The sequence below is a fragment of the Pseudophryne corroboree genome, chromosome 9 (assembly GCF_028390025.1).
Source record: "Pseudophryne corroboree isolate aPseCor3 chromosome 9, aPseCor3.hap2, whole genome shotgun sequence".
In the NCBI taxonomy this organism is placed as follows: domain Eukaryota; kingdom Metazoa; phylum Chordata; class Amphibia; order Anura; family Myobatrachidae; genus Pseudophryne; species Pseudophryne corroboree.
In genome coordinates this window covers 454,015,934-454,031,310 of record NC_086452.1, presented here as the reverse complement: position 1 = coordinate 454,031,310, position 15,377 = coordinate 454,015,934, and the positions used below count along the sequence as shown (strand labels likewise).

Below are 15,377 nucleotides of genomic sequence, written 5' to 3'. Positions count from 1 at the left end.
GGGTGCGGGGGGGACTGCGGATGGTGTCTGTAGATGCTGCGGGTGGAGGGGAGGCAGAAGTGGGGGTGGGGCCCGGATGGGGAAGGTTCGGGAGGTGCTGCGCGTGGGGGAGGGGCAGAGGAGTGGGGGATGCAGATGGGGGAGGGGTACGGAGGCACCGCAGGTGGGGGAGGGGCAGGGGTGCCACGGGTGGGAGAGGGGCAGGTGTGGGGATGTTGTGGATGGGTGAAGGGTTCCGGAGGTGCTGTGGGATGGGAAGGGACGGGTGTGCCGGGGGTTGGGTAGGGGACCGCAGGCACCATGGGTAGGGTAGGGGCAGGTACGGGTGTTGCGGCGGATGGGAAAGGAGGTCCGGAGGTGCTGCAGGTGGTGGAGGGGCAGGTGCAGGGGTGCCATTGGTGGGGGAGGGGTGGGTGAGGGGGGGACCGCTGATGGAGGAGGGTGTCTGCAGATGCTGCGGGTGGAGGGGGGCAGGTGTGGGGGGAGACGTATAAGGGGGGTGAATGGTGGAAGGGGCCTGGAGGTGCTGTGGGTGGTGAAGGGGTGGAGGAGTGGGAGCCACGGGTGGTGTAGGGGGTCTGGAGGCACAGCATGTGGGGGAGGGGTGGAGTGCCGCATGTGGTGGAGGGGAAGGTGCGGAGGTGTGGTGCATTGGGGAGAGGTCTGGAGGCGCTGCGGGTACTGTACATGCCATAAAAGGTAGTTGGAGGGTATGCAGTAACAGGGCCAGGACAGGGGTGACAGGGTCAGTACAGGGTTGACGGGGCCAGGACAGGGGTGACGGTGCCAGGATAGGGGTGACGGGGCCAGGACAGGGGTGACGGGGCCAGGACAGGGGTGACGGGGCCAGGACAGGGGTGACAGGGCCAGGACAGAAATGATAGGGACAGGATAGGGGTGACAGGGCCAGGGTAGGGGCGGCAGGACCAGGACAGGGGTGACGGGGCCAGTATAGGGTTCACAGGGCAAGCACAGGGGTGACAGGGCCAGGATAGGGGTAACAGGGCCAGCATAAGGGTGACAGGGCCAGGATAAGGGTGAAAGGGCCAGAATAAGGGTGGCAGGGCAAGGCCAGGGACATGACAGAACACAGGGCACGGGAGAGATTGGTATTAGGGACAAAACAGTGGTGACAGACAGATGTGTCTTACCGGAGTCACTGCTGCTGGCTGCTGCTGTTCCATTCCAACCTGTTGGGATCTGCTGCTGCTGGAGACTTGGCATGGCTGACTCTCTCAGGCTGGAGTCCTGCTTTCTCTGCCAGTCCGCATCCCTCCCCCCCCTCCTCAGTCACACACCGCAGACCTCGCGCAGCTGCCGGGCACTGTGGTAAGGTGAGACTGGAAATGACTGGTTAGCCCCCAGGAGATGCTGCGGCTGGAGGGAGGAGGGGGTCATAGCATGCACGTGGCGCGGACCTCACGGCTTCCGGGCACTGTGGTAAGGGGAGACTGGGAGTGACTGGTTAGCTCCCAGGAGACGCTGCGGCTGGAGGGAGGAGTGGGTCAGAGCCTGCAAGCAGCTCGGATTTCTGCAGCGCTACCCGCCAGCTAAAGTGTGTGAATGAGCTGGGCGCACTCCACTGCGGGTGGCAGCGCTGCAGCTAGCGGTGGGGTTGCCGGGGCTGGAGATAACAGAGGCAGTATGGAACCTGCACAGCGGCAGGTGCCTCACTAAACTGCAGCTAAGAAGCGTGGAGTGTGTCAGAAAGTGATGCTCCTCCGCACCAGAGAGACCCTGCTGAGTATGCCGATGTGGGGGGTCAAGCACACAGTGAGCCGGTGCCCATCTGTCTGTATGACATACCCCTCACACACCCCCATACCTCCCAAATGTCCCGATTTTCGCGGGACAGTCCCATTTTTTGGGGTCTGTCCCGCTGTCCCACCCGCGGGTCGCAGTGTCCTGCGGTGGGGGGGGGCAGTTGGAAAGCTCCTGTACTCGCTGTTATGCTTAGCAGAGCAGCGGTGAATAGTGGAGACAGAGGGAGAGGGGGCATCAGGGGGTACGGATTAATGGGGGGGTTCCAGCAGCAGAGCCGGATTAAGGGGGGGGGGGGGCGGGGGATACGTACCGTTGGCCCCACAGTTTTAGAGGCCCCCCCGGCTGGAGTAGCTCTGTCCCAGCTCAGAAGCTCCCCCCCCCCCCCCGTCCTGCCAGCAACAGTGTCAGCATTGTGCTACAGTCAGCACACGCTGCTGCATATTGGCAGGTCTGTGGTGTTGCAGGGAGGCAGCAGTCTCCCTGCTTTCTTCTCCCTGTGCGGGTGTGTAGGGGGGAGCGACCACCTCCTCTGGATTTAGCCCTAGCTGAGGGGCCAAAATCCCATAAAAAAAATAAAAACAAAAATCGGAATTTGCATAAGGGGGCGTGGCCGCGCGGTCCGCGATTAGGCTACGCCCCCAACCCCCAGCAGGCACAGCAATGAGATAGGGCTCCCCTGTCTCAAGTGCCCTGGGCCCCCCGGACTCATAATCAGCCCCTGGGGGCATGCCAGCAGCTCACAGAGCGCTGGGCATGCCCCCTCACTGACGAAAACGGGGACCCTCCCGTGAAGCCACGCCCCCTTTTCGCAGAGTGTTTCCCTCCTTCTGCCTGGAGAAAGCTCCTGCAGAAAGCTGGGAGGTATGCAGCCCTGTCTGTGACATGCCCAATGTCCATGCTATCTGCTTCTGCTCCTAGTCTCCTGTAGATTTGGCCAGATCTCTGTGACTCATTTGAATAACTCCGCCCACTGTTGGGACTCCGCCCAGCGTTAGCAAATGAATCACAAGGTCACAGAATAGGGCTATTATATAGGAGATGACGGACCTGCTGGACACTGTCTGTCAGCACTGCAGACTCCTAAAGTAAGCTACTAGTATCAAGAAGATAGAAAAAAAAAACCCCACGGGTAGGTGGTATACAATTATGGATGGACGAGCGACTGCCGACACAGAGGTAGCTACAGCCGTGGACTACCGTACTGTGTCTGCTGCTAATATAGACTGGATGATAATGAAATAAAATTAATATATATATATATCACACTAGTACTGCAGCCGGACAGGTATATATTATGTAATGACGGACCTGCTGGACACTGTCTGTCAGACTCAGCACTGCAGACTCCTAAAGTAAGCTACTAGTATCAAGAAGATAGAAAAAAAAAAAACCCACGGGTAGGTGGTATACAATTATGGATGGACGAGCGACTGCCGACACAGAGGTAGCTACAGCCGTGGACTACCGTACTGTGTCTGCTGCTAATATAGACTGGATGATAATGAGATAAAATTAAAATATATATATCACACTAGTACTGCAGCCGGACAGGTATATATTATGTAATGACGGACCTGCTGGACACTGTCTGCAGAATGCGTTTATAAAAACACCACACGACGAGTGTTTAACTTTTTCAGGCAGACAATCACAATATACTGGTGGTCAGCAGACAATCACAATACTGGTGGTCAGTGGTCACTGGTCAGTCACACTGGCAGTGGCACTCTGGCAGCAAAAGTGTGCACTCACTGTACTTAAAATATGTACTCCTGCTATAACTGCTCCCCAGTCTCCCCCCACAATTAAGCTGTGTGAGCAGTGAGCACTCAGCACAGTCAGATAATGATATACAGTATTACATATGATGCAGCACACTGGGCTGAGCACAGATATGGTATGTGACTGTGTCACACTGTGTATCGTTTTTTTTCAGGCAGAGAACGGATTAATTAAACTGGTGGTCACTGGTCACACTATCAGCAGCAAGTAGTACTCCTCCTAATAATATGCTCCCCAAAATTTGTGTCTCTCTCTAGTACTCTAGTCTAAACGGAGAGGACGCCAGCCACGTCCTCTCCCTATCAATCTCAATGCACGTGTGAAAATGGCGGCGACGCGCGGCTCCTTATATAGAATCCGAGTCTCGCGATAGAATCCGAGCCTCGCGAGAATCCGACAGCGGGATGATGACGTTCGGGCGCGCTCGGGTTAACCGAGCAAGGCGGGAAGATCCGAGTCGCTCGGCCCCGTGTAAAAAAACCTGAAGTTCGGGCGGGTTCGGATTCCGAGGAACCGAACCCGCTCATCACTAGTTAACAGTATGAAAAAACAACATAGCATCGTCCAAAACCGATGAAACTATAACATAACCCTTATGTAAGCAATAACTATATACAAGTCTTGCAGAAGTAGTCCGCACTTGGGACGGGCGCCCAGCATCCTTTACAGACTACGAGAAAAAGATTTACCGGTAGGTTTAAAATCTTATTTTCTCTAACGTCCTAGAGGATGCTGGGGACTCCGTAAGGACCATGGGGATTATACCAAAGCTCCCAAACGGGCGGGAGAGTGCGGATGACTCTGCAGCACCGATTGAGCAAACAGGAGGTCCTCCTCAGCCAGGGTATCAAACTTATAGAACTTTGCAAAGGTGTTTGACCCCGACCAAGTAGCAGCTCAGCACAGCTGTAGTGCCGAGACCCCTCGGGCAGCCGCCCAAGAAGAGCCCACCTTCCTAGTGGAATTGGCCTAAACCGATTTTGGTAACGGCAATCCTGCCGTAAAATGCGCCTGCTGAATCGTGTTACAGATCCAGCGAGCAATAGTCTGCTTTGAAGCGGGAGCGCCAACCTTGTTGGCTGCATACAGGACAAGCAGTGCTTCTGTCTTCCTGACTCTAGCCGTTCTGGCCACGTAAATTTTCAAAGCCCTGACCACATCAAGGGAATTAGAATCCTCCAAGTCACGCGTAGCCACAGGCACGACAATAGGTTGGTTCATATGAAAAGATGAGACCACTTTAGGTAGGAATTGAGGACGGGTCCGCAATTCTGCCCTGTCCATATGGAAAACCAGATAGGGGCTTTTATGTGATAAAGCCGCTAATTCCGAAACTCGCCTAGCCGAAGTCAAGGCTAACAACATGACCACCTTCCAAGTGAGATATTTCAACTCCACCGTTTTAAGTGGTTCAAACCAATGTGACTTAAGGAAACTTAACACCACGTTAAGGTACCAAGGCGCCACCGGAAGTACAAAAGGAGGCTGAATATACAGTACTCCCATCACAGAAGTCTGTACTTCTGGGAGAGAGGCCAATTCCTTTTGAAAGAAAATGGATAAGGCCGAAATCTGAACCTTAATAGATCCTAATTTTAGGCCCAAATTCACTCCAGTTTGTAGGAAGTGAAGAAAACGGCCTAGATGGAATTCTTCCGTAGGAGCATTCCTGGCCTCACACCAAGAAACATATTTTCGCCATATTCGGTGATAATGTTTTGATGTCACGTCCTTCCTAGCCTTTATTAGTGTAGGAATGACCTCATCCGGAATACCTTTTTCCGCTAGGATCCGGCGTTCAACCGCCATGCCGTCAAACGCAGCAGCGGTAAGTCTTGGAACAGACAGGGCCCCTGAGGCCACGGATCTTCTGTGAGCATTTCCTGCAGATTCGGATACCAGGTCCTTCGTGGCCAATCTGGAACAATGAGGATTGTTCTCACTCCTCTTTTTCTTATTATCCTCAACACCTTGGGTATGAGAGGAAGAGGAGGAAATACATAGACCGACCGGAACACCCACGGTGTCACTAGGGCGTCCACAGCTACCGCCTGAGGGTCTCTTGACCTGGCGCAATACCTTTGTAGCTTTTTGTTGAGACGGGACGCCATCATGTCTATTTGGGGCAGTCCCCACTGGCTTGCAATCTGCGCGAAGACTTCCTGACGAAGTCCCCACTCTCCCAGATGTAGGTAATGTCTGCTGAGGAAGTCTGCTTCCCAGTTGTCTACTCCCGGAATGAACACTGCTGACAGTGCGCTTACATGATTCTCCGCCCAGCGAAGAATTTTGGTGGCTTCCGCCATCGCCACTCTGCTCCTTGTGCCGCCTTGGCGGTTTACATGAGCTACTGCGGTGACGTCTGACTGGATCAGAACTGGTTGGTCGTGAAGTAATGCCTCCGCTTGACGTAGGGCGTTGTATATGGCCCTCAGTTCCAGGATGTTGATGTGGAGACAAGTCTCTTGACTTGACCAAAGACCTTGGAAATTTCTTCCCTCTGTGACTGCTCCCCAACCTCGGAGGCTCGCGTCCGTGGTCACCAGGATCCAGTCCTGAATGCCGAACCTACGGCCTTCTAGGAGGTGAGCACTCTGCAGCCACCACAGGAGAGATACCCTGGCTCTGGGGGACAGGGTGATCCGCTGATGAATTTGTAGATGTGACCCGGACCACTTGTCCAGTAGGTCCCATTGGAAAGTTCTTGCATGGAACCTGCCGAAGGGGATGGCTTCGTATGTTGCCACCATCTTTCCCAGGACTTGAGTGCAAAGATGTACTGACACTTGTTTCGGCTTCAACAGGTTCTTGACTAGAGTCATGAGTTCCTGCGCTTTTTCTATCGGAAGAAATACCCTTTTCTGGTCTGTGTCCAGAATCATGCCCAAGAAGGTCAGACAAGATGTAGGATTCAGCTGCGACTTTGGAATATTGAGAATCCAGCCGTGTTGCTGTAACACCTTCAGTGAAAGTGATACGCTGTTCAGCAACTTCTCACGTGATCTCGCCTTTATGAGGAGATCGTCCAAGTATGGGATAATTGTGACACCCTGCTTGCGCAGGAGCACCATCATTTCCGCCACTACCTTGGTGAAAATCCTCGGGGCCGTGGAAAGCCCAAACGGCAACGTCTGAAATTGGTAATGACAATCCTGTACCGCAAATCTCAGGTACGCCTGATGAGGAGGATATATGGGAACATGCAGGTATGCATCCTTTATGTCCAGAGATACCATAAAATCTCCCCCTTCCAGGCTGGCGATGACCGCTCTGAGCGATTCCATTTTGAACTTGAACCGTTTTAAGTAAAGGTTCAGGGATTTTAAATTCAAAATGGGTCTGACCGAACCGTCTGGTTTCGGGACCACAAACAGAGTTGAATAGTATCCCTTCCCTCTTTGAAGCAGGGGAACCTCGACCACCACTTGTTGAAGACACAATTTGTGAATTGCATGTAACACCATCTCCCTTTCTAGGGGAGAAGTCGGTAGCGCCGATTTGAAAAACCGGCGAGGGGGCACCTCTTCGAATTCCAGCTTGTATCCCTGAGAAACAATTTCTATTGCCCAGGGATCCACCTGTGAGTGAACCCAGATGCGGCTGAAAAGTCGAAGACATGCCCCCACTGGAGCGGACTACCTCAGGGGAGCCCCAGCGTCATGCGGTGGATTTTGCAGAGGCCGGGGAGGACTTCTGTTCCTGGGAACTAGCTGTGTTGTGCAGCTTTTTCCCTCTGCCCTTACCTCTGGCAAGAAAGGACGATCCACGTACTCTTTTGCTTTTATTTGAACGAAAGGACTGCATTTGATAATGAGGCGCTTTCTTAGGTTGTGAGGGAACATAAGGCAAAAAATTCGATTTACCTGCCGTAGCAGTGGAGACGAGGTCTGAGAGGCCTTCTCCAAATAATTCCTCACCCTTGTAAGGCAAAAACTCCATATGCCTCTTTGAGTCGGCATCACCTGTCCACTGTCGGGTCCATAAGACTCGCCTAGCAGAAATAGACATATAGTTTATTCTGGAACCCAGTAAACTAATGTCTCTTTGAGCATCCCTCATATATAAGACAGCATCTTTTATATACCCTAGGGTCATTAAAATGGTATCCTTATCTAGGGTCTCAATTTCCGATGATAAGGAATCTGTCCATGCTGCTACAGCACTACAAACCCAGGCCGACGCAATTGCCGGTCTGAGTATCGTACCAAAATGTGTGTAAATGGACTTCAAGGTAACCTCCTGCTTGCGGTCAGCAGGATCCTTGAGGGTAGCCGTATCTTGGGATGGCAGCGCTATCTTTTTTGATAAGCGTGTCAATGCTTTGTCTACCCTAGGGGAGGATTCCCACCGTATCCTGTCCTTTGGCGGGAAAGGATACGCCATAAGAATCCTCTTGGGAATCTGCATTTTTTTGTCTGGAGTTTCCCAAGCTTTTTCGCAGAATTCGTTCAGCTCATGTGAGGATGGAAAGGTTACCTCCGGCTTCTTTCCTTTATACATGTGTACCCTCATGTCAGGGACAGGGGGTTCCTCAGTAATATGCAAAACATCTTTTATTGCAATAATCATATATCGAATACATTTAGCCACTTTTGGCTGTAATTTTGCATCATCGTAGTCGACACTGGAGTCTGAATTCGTGTCGGTATCTGTGTCAACTATTTGGGATAGTGGGCGCTTCTGAGACCCCGAAGGTCCCGGCGACATTGGGACAGACATGGTTTGACTCCCTGACTGTTCCCTAGCTTCAGCTTTGTCTAATCTTTTGTGCAATATATTTACATTAGCACTTAAAACGGTATCCGGACTGAAAGTCGACAGTAACTAGGTCGACAATGTCTAGGTCGACCACTATTGGTCGACAGTAACTAGGCCGACAGGGTGTCTACGTCGACAGGGTCTTTAGGCCGACATGTTCTATGTCGACAGGTCAAAAGGTCGACATGAGTTTTTCACTATTTTTTTCTTTTTTTTGAACCTTTTCATACTTAACGATCCACGTGGACTACGATTGGAACGGTAATCTGTGCCGAGCGAAGCGGTAGCGGAGCGAAGGCACCATGCCCGAAGCATGGCGAGCGAAGCGAGTCATGCGAGGGGACGCGGTGCACTAACTGGGGTTCCCGATCACTCTACGAAGAAAACGACACCAAAATAACATTAAAAACTCATGTCGACCTTTTGACCTGTCGACCTAGAACATGTCGACCTAAAGACCCTGTCGACCTAGACACCCTGTCGACCTAGTTACTGTCGACCAATAGTGGTCGACCTAGACATTGTCGACCTAGTTACTGTCGACTTTCAATACCACACCCCTTAAAACATTCCGCATATCCATCCAGTCAGGTGTTGGCGCTGCCGACGGAGACCTTACATTCATACACTCCCCCTCCTCCTTAGGTGAGCCTTCAACCTCAGACATGTCGACACACGCGTACCGACACACCACACACACACAGGGAAGCTCTTTTCTGAAGACAGGTTCCCCACCAGGCCCTTTGGAGAGACAGAGAGAGAGTATGCCAGCACACACCCCAGCGCTATATGACCCAGGAAAAACACAGAATGTTTACCCAGTAGCGCCTTTATGTATGTATATGCGCCAATTTTGTGCCCCCCCTCTTGAAAACCCTCTGTCACCGTGAGTAAGCAGGGGAGAGTCCGGGGAGCTTCCTCTCAGCGCTGTGCTGTGGAGAAAATGGCGCTGGTGAGTGCTGAGGGAGAAGCCCCGCCCCCTCGGCGGCGGGCTTCTGTCCCTCTCAAAATTCTTAAAAACATGGCGGGGGCTCTTTATATACATGTTCAGTGCCCAGCTGTACATGTATATATGTACTTTTGCCACAGGAGAGGTCTATATTGCTGCCCAGGGCGCCCCCCCTGCGCCCTGCACCCTTACAGTGACAGATGTGTGTGAGGTGAATGGGAGCAATGGCGCACAGCTTCACTGCTGTGCGTTACCTCTATAAAGATCAAGATGTCTTTCTGCCGCCTCTGAAGTCTTCTTTTCTTCTCATACTCACCCGGCTTCTATCTTCCGGCTCTGCGAGGAGGACGGCGGCGCGGCTCTGGGACGGACGGCGAGGGTGAGACCTGCGTACCAATCCCTCTGGAGCTAATGGTGTCCAGTAGCCTAAGAAACAGAGCCTTGAAACTCAGAGAAGAATGTCTGCTTCTCTCCCCTCAGTCCCTCAATGCAGGGAGCCTGTTGTCAGCAGGCTCCCTGAAAATAAAAAACCTAACAAATATACTTTCTGACAGGAAACTCAGGAGAGCTCCCTGAAAGCACCCAGTCTCCACTGGGCACAGTATCAAACTGAGGTCTGGAGGAGGGGCATAGAGGGAGGAGCCAGTGCACACCCAGATCCAAAGTCTTTCTTAAAGTGCCCATGTCTCCTGCGGAGCCCGTCTATCCCCATGGTCCTTACGGAGTCCCCAGCATCCTCTAGGACGTTAGAGAAATAAATAAATGTACAAGAAAAACAAACAAATTGTCTCCCCTAAAATTCTGCTGCCTAATGGGCCCTACACATTTGTCGATTTGCCGCCGAGCTGCCCGACGACGGATACCCTCCGTCACCCGGCTCCATAGAAGTGCAGGCAAATATGGACGAGATCGTCCATATTGGCCTGCATGCACAAGCGACCGGGCACCAGCGATGAACAAGCGCGGGGCCGCGCATCGTTCATCGCTGGTGCCTCCACACTGAAATATATGAATGGTATCTCGTTCATTAATGAACGAGATCGTTCATATCTTTCACTCATATCGCGCAGTGTGTAGGGCCCTTAAAGGTCCGTACACATTAGACGATGTCGCTCTATGAGTGACGTCATCTAATGTTTCCCCTCCCGGGGCGGCCGACTGTACACATTGAGCGATATGACCGCTCATATCGCTCAGTGACGTCACGCCTCCGCCAGCCGTGCACGCCTCCGACAGTCCAGATCCTGCATGAATGCACTGCCGACAGCGACGATCGTTGCCGACCCGCGGAGCCGCACATCGGTCATCGCTGGCGGCATACACACTTGCCGATAAAATGAGCAACGTCGCTCAGGGAGGGGGAAAATGAGCGACGTTGCTCATTTTATCGGCAAGTGTGACTGTGTATGGGCCTTAAGGCTTATGCCATACTTGCCTACCCTCCCGGAATGGCCGGAGGCTCCCGAAAATCGGGTGACCCTCCCGGCCCCCCGGAAAGGTGGGCAAGCCTCCCGCTTTCCCCCTCGGCCGTTCGCAGCAGAGAACAAGTGGGCGGCCCGAGGGGGTCCAATGACGTGATTCGCGCTGAATCGCGTCATCGTAGCTCCGCCCTCACTATGCAGCGCCTCGTTTCTCGGCACAGCACAGCGGGGGGTGGAGTCACGATGACGCGACCTTGATGCAACGCCCCCGGACCGCCCATCCTGCTGCCGGCCACGCCCCCCGAACCGACCATCCTGCTGCCGGCCACGCCACCGAACCGCCCGTCCTGCTGCCGGCCACGCCCCTATACACCTACAACGCTGCCTCCTCCCGGAGGAGGAGGCAGCAAAGTAGGTAAGTATGGCTTATGCCCGATGGTCTTTCCCCTTTCTGCTGAAACGCTGTTCCGGGCCTATGCAAGTGTGCAACTCGCATCCTCCGTTCCCTGTAATTGCTGTAAATTACCCACACTCCGCAACACAAGACAAAAGAAGGTAATAAAGATAAATAAATAACAATAAACCTATTTCAAAACCAATAGAGACATCACCAGAGGATCGTTTAAATTATAGATAAGATGCAATCTATGAAATGAAACTCTAATTGTCTCATTTTTTTGTGTTGTTGTTTTGCAATACTTGTTTTTTACTCATGCAGATAATGTCTCTTCTCCGTCTCATCAGCGGGGATCGGATTTCTGGGAGGAACGGAGCTGTCTTCTGAAAACTATCATTTTACGCTAGATCTATGCCTGCCTAAAGACGTTGATTAATCCGGACAATTTCAGGCGCATTTGATTTTTGCATTGGTTCTTCCTACCCAGGATAAACCAGCACGGCGGTACTAGACACAAGGACCTGCCACACAGCACATTAGCCCATCCCCCAGGAGGTCAGAGGAGCACGTACTGTATATATAGACTTAGCATACTATCCCTTTAGTTTAAACTGGGACACTAATGAATTACACAGGTTCTGTGGCTGGCTGACTTCAAGGCTGCATTTCACCTGGTTTAATCAGCCACAGAACCTGTGTAATCCATGAGTGTCCCTGTTTAAAGGGATGGTATGGTAAGCCTATGTATATAGGTGGTCATTCCGAGTTGATCGCTAGCTGTATTCGTTCGCTGCGCAGCGATGAGGCAAAAAAAGGCACTTCTGCGCATGTGTATGAGGCGCAATGCGCACGCTCGACGTACTATTACAACGAACTATGTAGTTTCACACAAGGTCTAGCGAAGCTTTTCAGTCGCACTGCTGGCCGCAGAGTGATTGACATGAAGAGGGCGTTTCTGGGTGTCAACTGACCGTTTTCAGAGAGTGTTCGGAAAAACGCAGGCGTGCCAGGAAAAACGCAGGCGTGGCTGGGTGAACGCAGGAAGTGTTTGTGACGTCAAAACAGGAACTGAATAGTCTGAAGTCATCGCAAGCGCTGAGTAGGTTTTGAGCTACTCTGAAACTGCACAAAAAAACTTTGTAGCCGCTCTGCGATCCTTTCGTTCGCACTTCTGCTAAGCTAAAATACACTCCCAGTGGGAGGCGGCATAGCGTTTGCACGGCTGCTAAAAACTGCTAGCGAGCGATCAACTTGGAATGACCCCCATAGGGCCTAAATCAGGGGGTAATTCAGACCTGATCGCTAGGGTGCATTTTTTGCATCCCTACGATCAGGTAGTCGCCGCCTACAGCGGGAGGGTATTGTGTGTGTACAGATGTGCGTTCGCATGTGTAGCAGAACTACACAAACATAGTTTGTGCAGTTTCTGCTCAGCCCAGGACTTCCTCAGCCACTGCGATGATTGGGGCCGGAGCTGACGTCAGAATCCCACCCTCCAAACGCCTGGTCCCTCCTGCGTTTTCCTGGACAATCCTTTAAAACGGTCATTTGCCACCCACAAACGCCCTCTTCCTGTGATTGCCGGTGCGTTCGGAGTTTTCGCACCATCACGTCGCTGACCGGCGATCCCCGTTGCTGTGGACCGTCGCGTCTGTGCATTGCGGTGCATACGCATGCGCAGTTCAGATCTGATCGCAGCCTGTGAGAAAACGCAGCCTAGCGATCAGGTCTGAATCGGTCCCTCAGATCTGATCGCAGCAGCAAATTTATTAGCTAATGGGCAAAACCACATTGCACTGCAGGTGGGGCAGATGTAACGTGCAGAGAGAGTTAGATTTGGGTGGGGTGTGTTCAAACTGAAATCTAAATTGCAGTGTAAAAATAAAGCAGCCAGTATTTGCCCTGCACAGAAATAATATGACCCACCCAAATCTAACTCTCTCTGCACGTTACATCTGCCCCACCTGCAGTGCACATGGTTTTGCCCATCAGGTAGCAAATTTGCTGCTGCGATCAGATCTGAATTAGGCCCATAATATAGCAGCAGGCCATGATCCAGCAACACACGGAAACCAGAGGTCCAGAGTTCACCATGATTGGCAAACAAGCCGTTCTAGATAACAGGAATTCAAGCATGGAATACGGATTTAGAGGGGGGTAGCGTTCAGGCCACGTGTGGGCCACCTCCTTACTCCATAGCGCAGTTTTGCAAGTAGACTATGGAACTGTGCCCACGCCATGTTCCTGGTGATTTTTGTACTCTGCTGTTGCAAATCTCCGGGAAAATGGCGGCAGCGCCATTTTCCTGGTGATTTGTGCAGGGCCAACATGGGCTCCCCCCCCATCACCCCTGGACCCAGGGGATCGCGTGCACCTCACATTTGGCACCGATTGTAAATACGCCACTGAGTCTAGCTGACAAATATTCCCTGTACAGCTGTGCGGATTTGGTGGCGCTATATATACAATTATAATAATAAGAATACCAAGTAATGAAGTATTGTAATGAGCAGCAAGACAGTGACCCATTGCGCCATTTTAAAATGTTTGAATGGAGAAATGTTCCCAGTGGGCCTGATTCGCACTCTCAGGCAAAATGGCCGCATCTGGGATGTTTTGCGCTGCGCATGTTCACCTCTCTGCTATCTTTTCAGAGTAGCGCAGAAGTCACCAGTATCTCCACTTGCGGCCAATTGCTTATAACCGGGTGACACAACTGGGAACTGGCGCTCAGCATAAGCTTGCCGTGAGGTGGAATTGCGTCCTATATAGAGGTAAGTGAATGCAACGATCCTGCGATTCCAGACAGATGGTGCAAACACAAACAACATAACATTGTTCTCTCTGATCTCGCCCTGTGCAGGACAATGGTGGGAAAACGAGGGAGATTTTGCTGAGTAAAGTCAGGAAGAAGCCGCTGAGAAATGCAGAACTGACCATTTATCATAATCTGTGTCCTGCAGGGATTCCTCAGTAATGTCTAGCTGATGTTCTTAAAGGAAATGCACCAGATTACTTCCATCGTCCATTGTATGATGTTTATTACTATGAAGTACACTGGAAATAAATAATCTCTGTATTGGTGGGATGTGGGAAGGGTGACAGTGGTGGTCATTCCGAGTTGATCGCTAGCTGCATTCATTCGCTGTGCAGCGATGAGGCAAAAAAAGTCACTTCTGCGCATGCGTATGCGGCGCAATGCGCACGCGCGACGTACTATTACCCCGAACGATGTAGTTTCACACAGGGTCTAGCGAAGCTTTTCAGTCGCACTGCTGGCCTCAGAGTGATTGACAGGAAGAGGGCGTTTCTGGGTGTCAACTGACCGTTTTCAGGGAGTGTTCGAAAAAACGCAGGCGTGCCAGGAAAAACGCAGGCGTGTCTGGGCGAATGCAGGGCGTGTTTGTGACGTCAAAACAGGAACTGAACAGTCTGAAGTCATCGCAAGCGCTGAGTAGATCTTGAGCTACTCTGAAACTGCACAAAAAAACTTTGTAGCCGCTCTGCGATCCTTTCGTTCGCACTTCTGTTAAGCTAAAATACACTCCCAGTGGGCGGCGGCATAGCGCTTGCACGGCTGCTAAAAACTGCTAGCGAGCAAACAACTCAGAATGACCACCAGTATACGTTAACTTTAAATACCACGCTTGCTTTTTCATTTATTGTAGTTCTGTGTATTATTTCTCTTTATTAATTTGGGGACAGATGGCTGGCTGGGCTAGGGTGGAAGGAGTGGAAACCCATAGGGACTACGGAGGGCAGAAAACAGGGAAAGCACTATCAGCCCTGTGTTTAGTGAGTCTTACTACACACTAGGTGATGTAATCGACCAACGATACTATCGGTGGTCGTTTATACCCACACACTGGACGATATTGATGGGCAATTTGGACGATATGAGAGTACAGCCATCTATATCGTTCAAATTGACTGGCATGTTTAAACGATGATCGTTCGACGATGAACAATTGTGGGCACACGCATCGTTCATCGTTAAAGCATCCACACTGAACAATGGGGGTCATTCCGAGTTGATCGTTCGCATGCAGTTTTTAGCAGCCGTGCAAACGGGGAGTGTATTTTCGCTTTGCAGAAGTGCGAACGCCTGTGCAGCAAAGCGCCTGCAAAAATATTTTGTGGCAAAACAAGACCAGCCCTGTAGTTACTCTTCGTGTGCGTTGATTCTAACGTTGGTGGGTTGGCTTTTGACGTCACACACCCGCCCTGCGTTCGCCCAGCCACGTCTGCGTTTTCCCTGGCACACCTGCGTTTTTCTAAACACTCCCTGAAAATGGTCAGTTGCCAC

The 15,377-nt window shown here is 51.8% G+C and overlaps 1 long non-coding RNA gene across 1 annotated transcript in view; it reads left to right on the top strand.

Annotated features, from left to right (window-relative positions):
- Positions 1–14,127, top strand: part of LOC134957134 (uncharacterized) — a 71,715-nt gene extending 57,588 nt beyond the window's left edge. Inside the window, exons 2-3 of the long non-coding RNA XR_010186489.1 lie at positions 13,726–13,845; positions 13,935–14,127. This is a non-coding gene — a long non-coding RNA (uncharacterized LOC134957134). The remainder of the gene's footprint in view (positions 1–13,725; positions 13,846–13,934) is intronic.
- Positions 14,128–15,377: the final 1,250 nt, after the last annotated feature.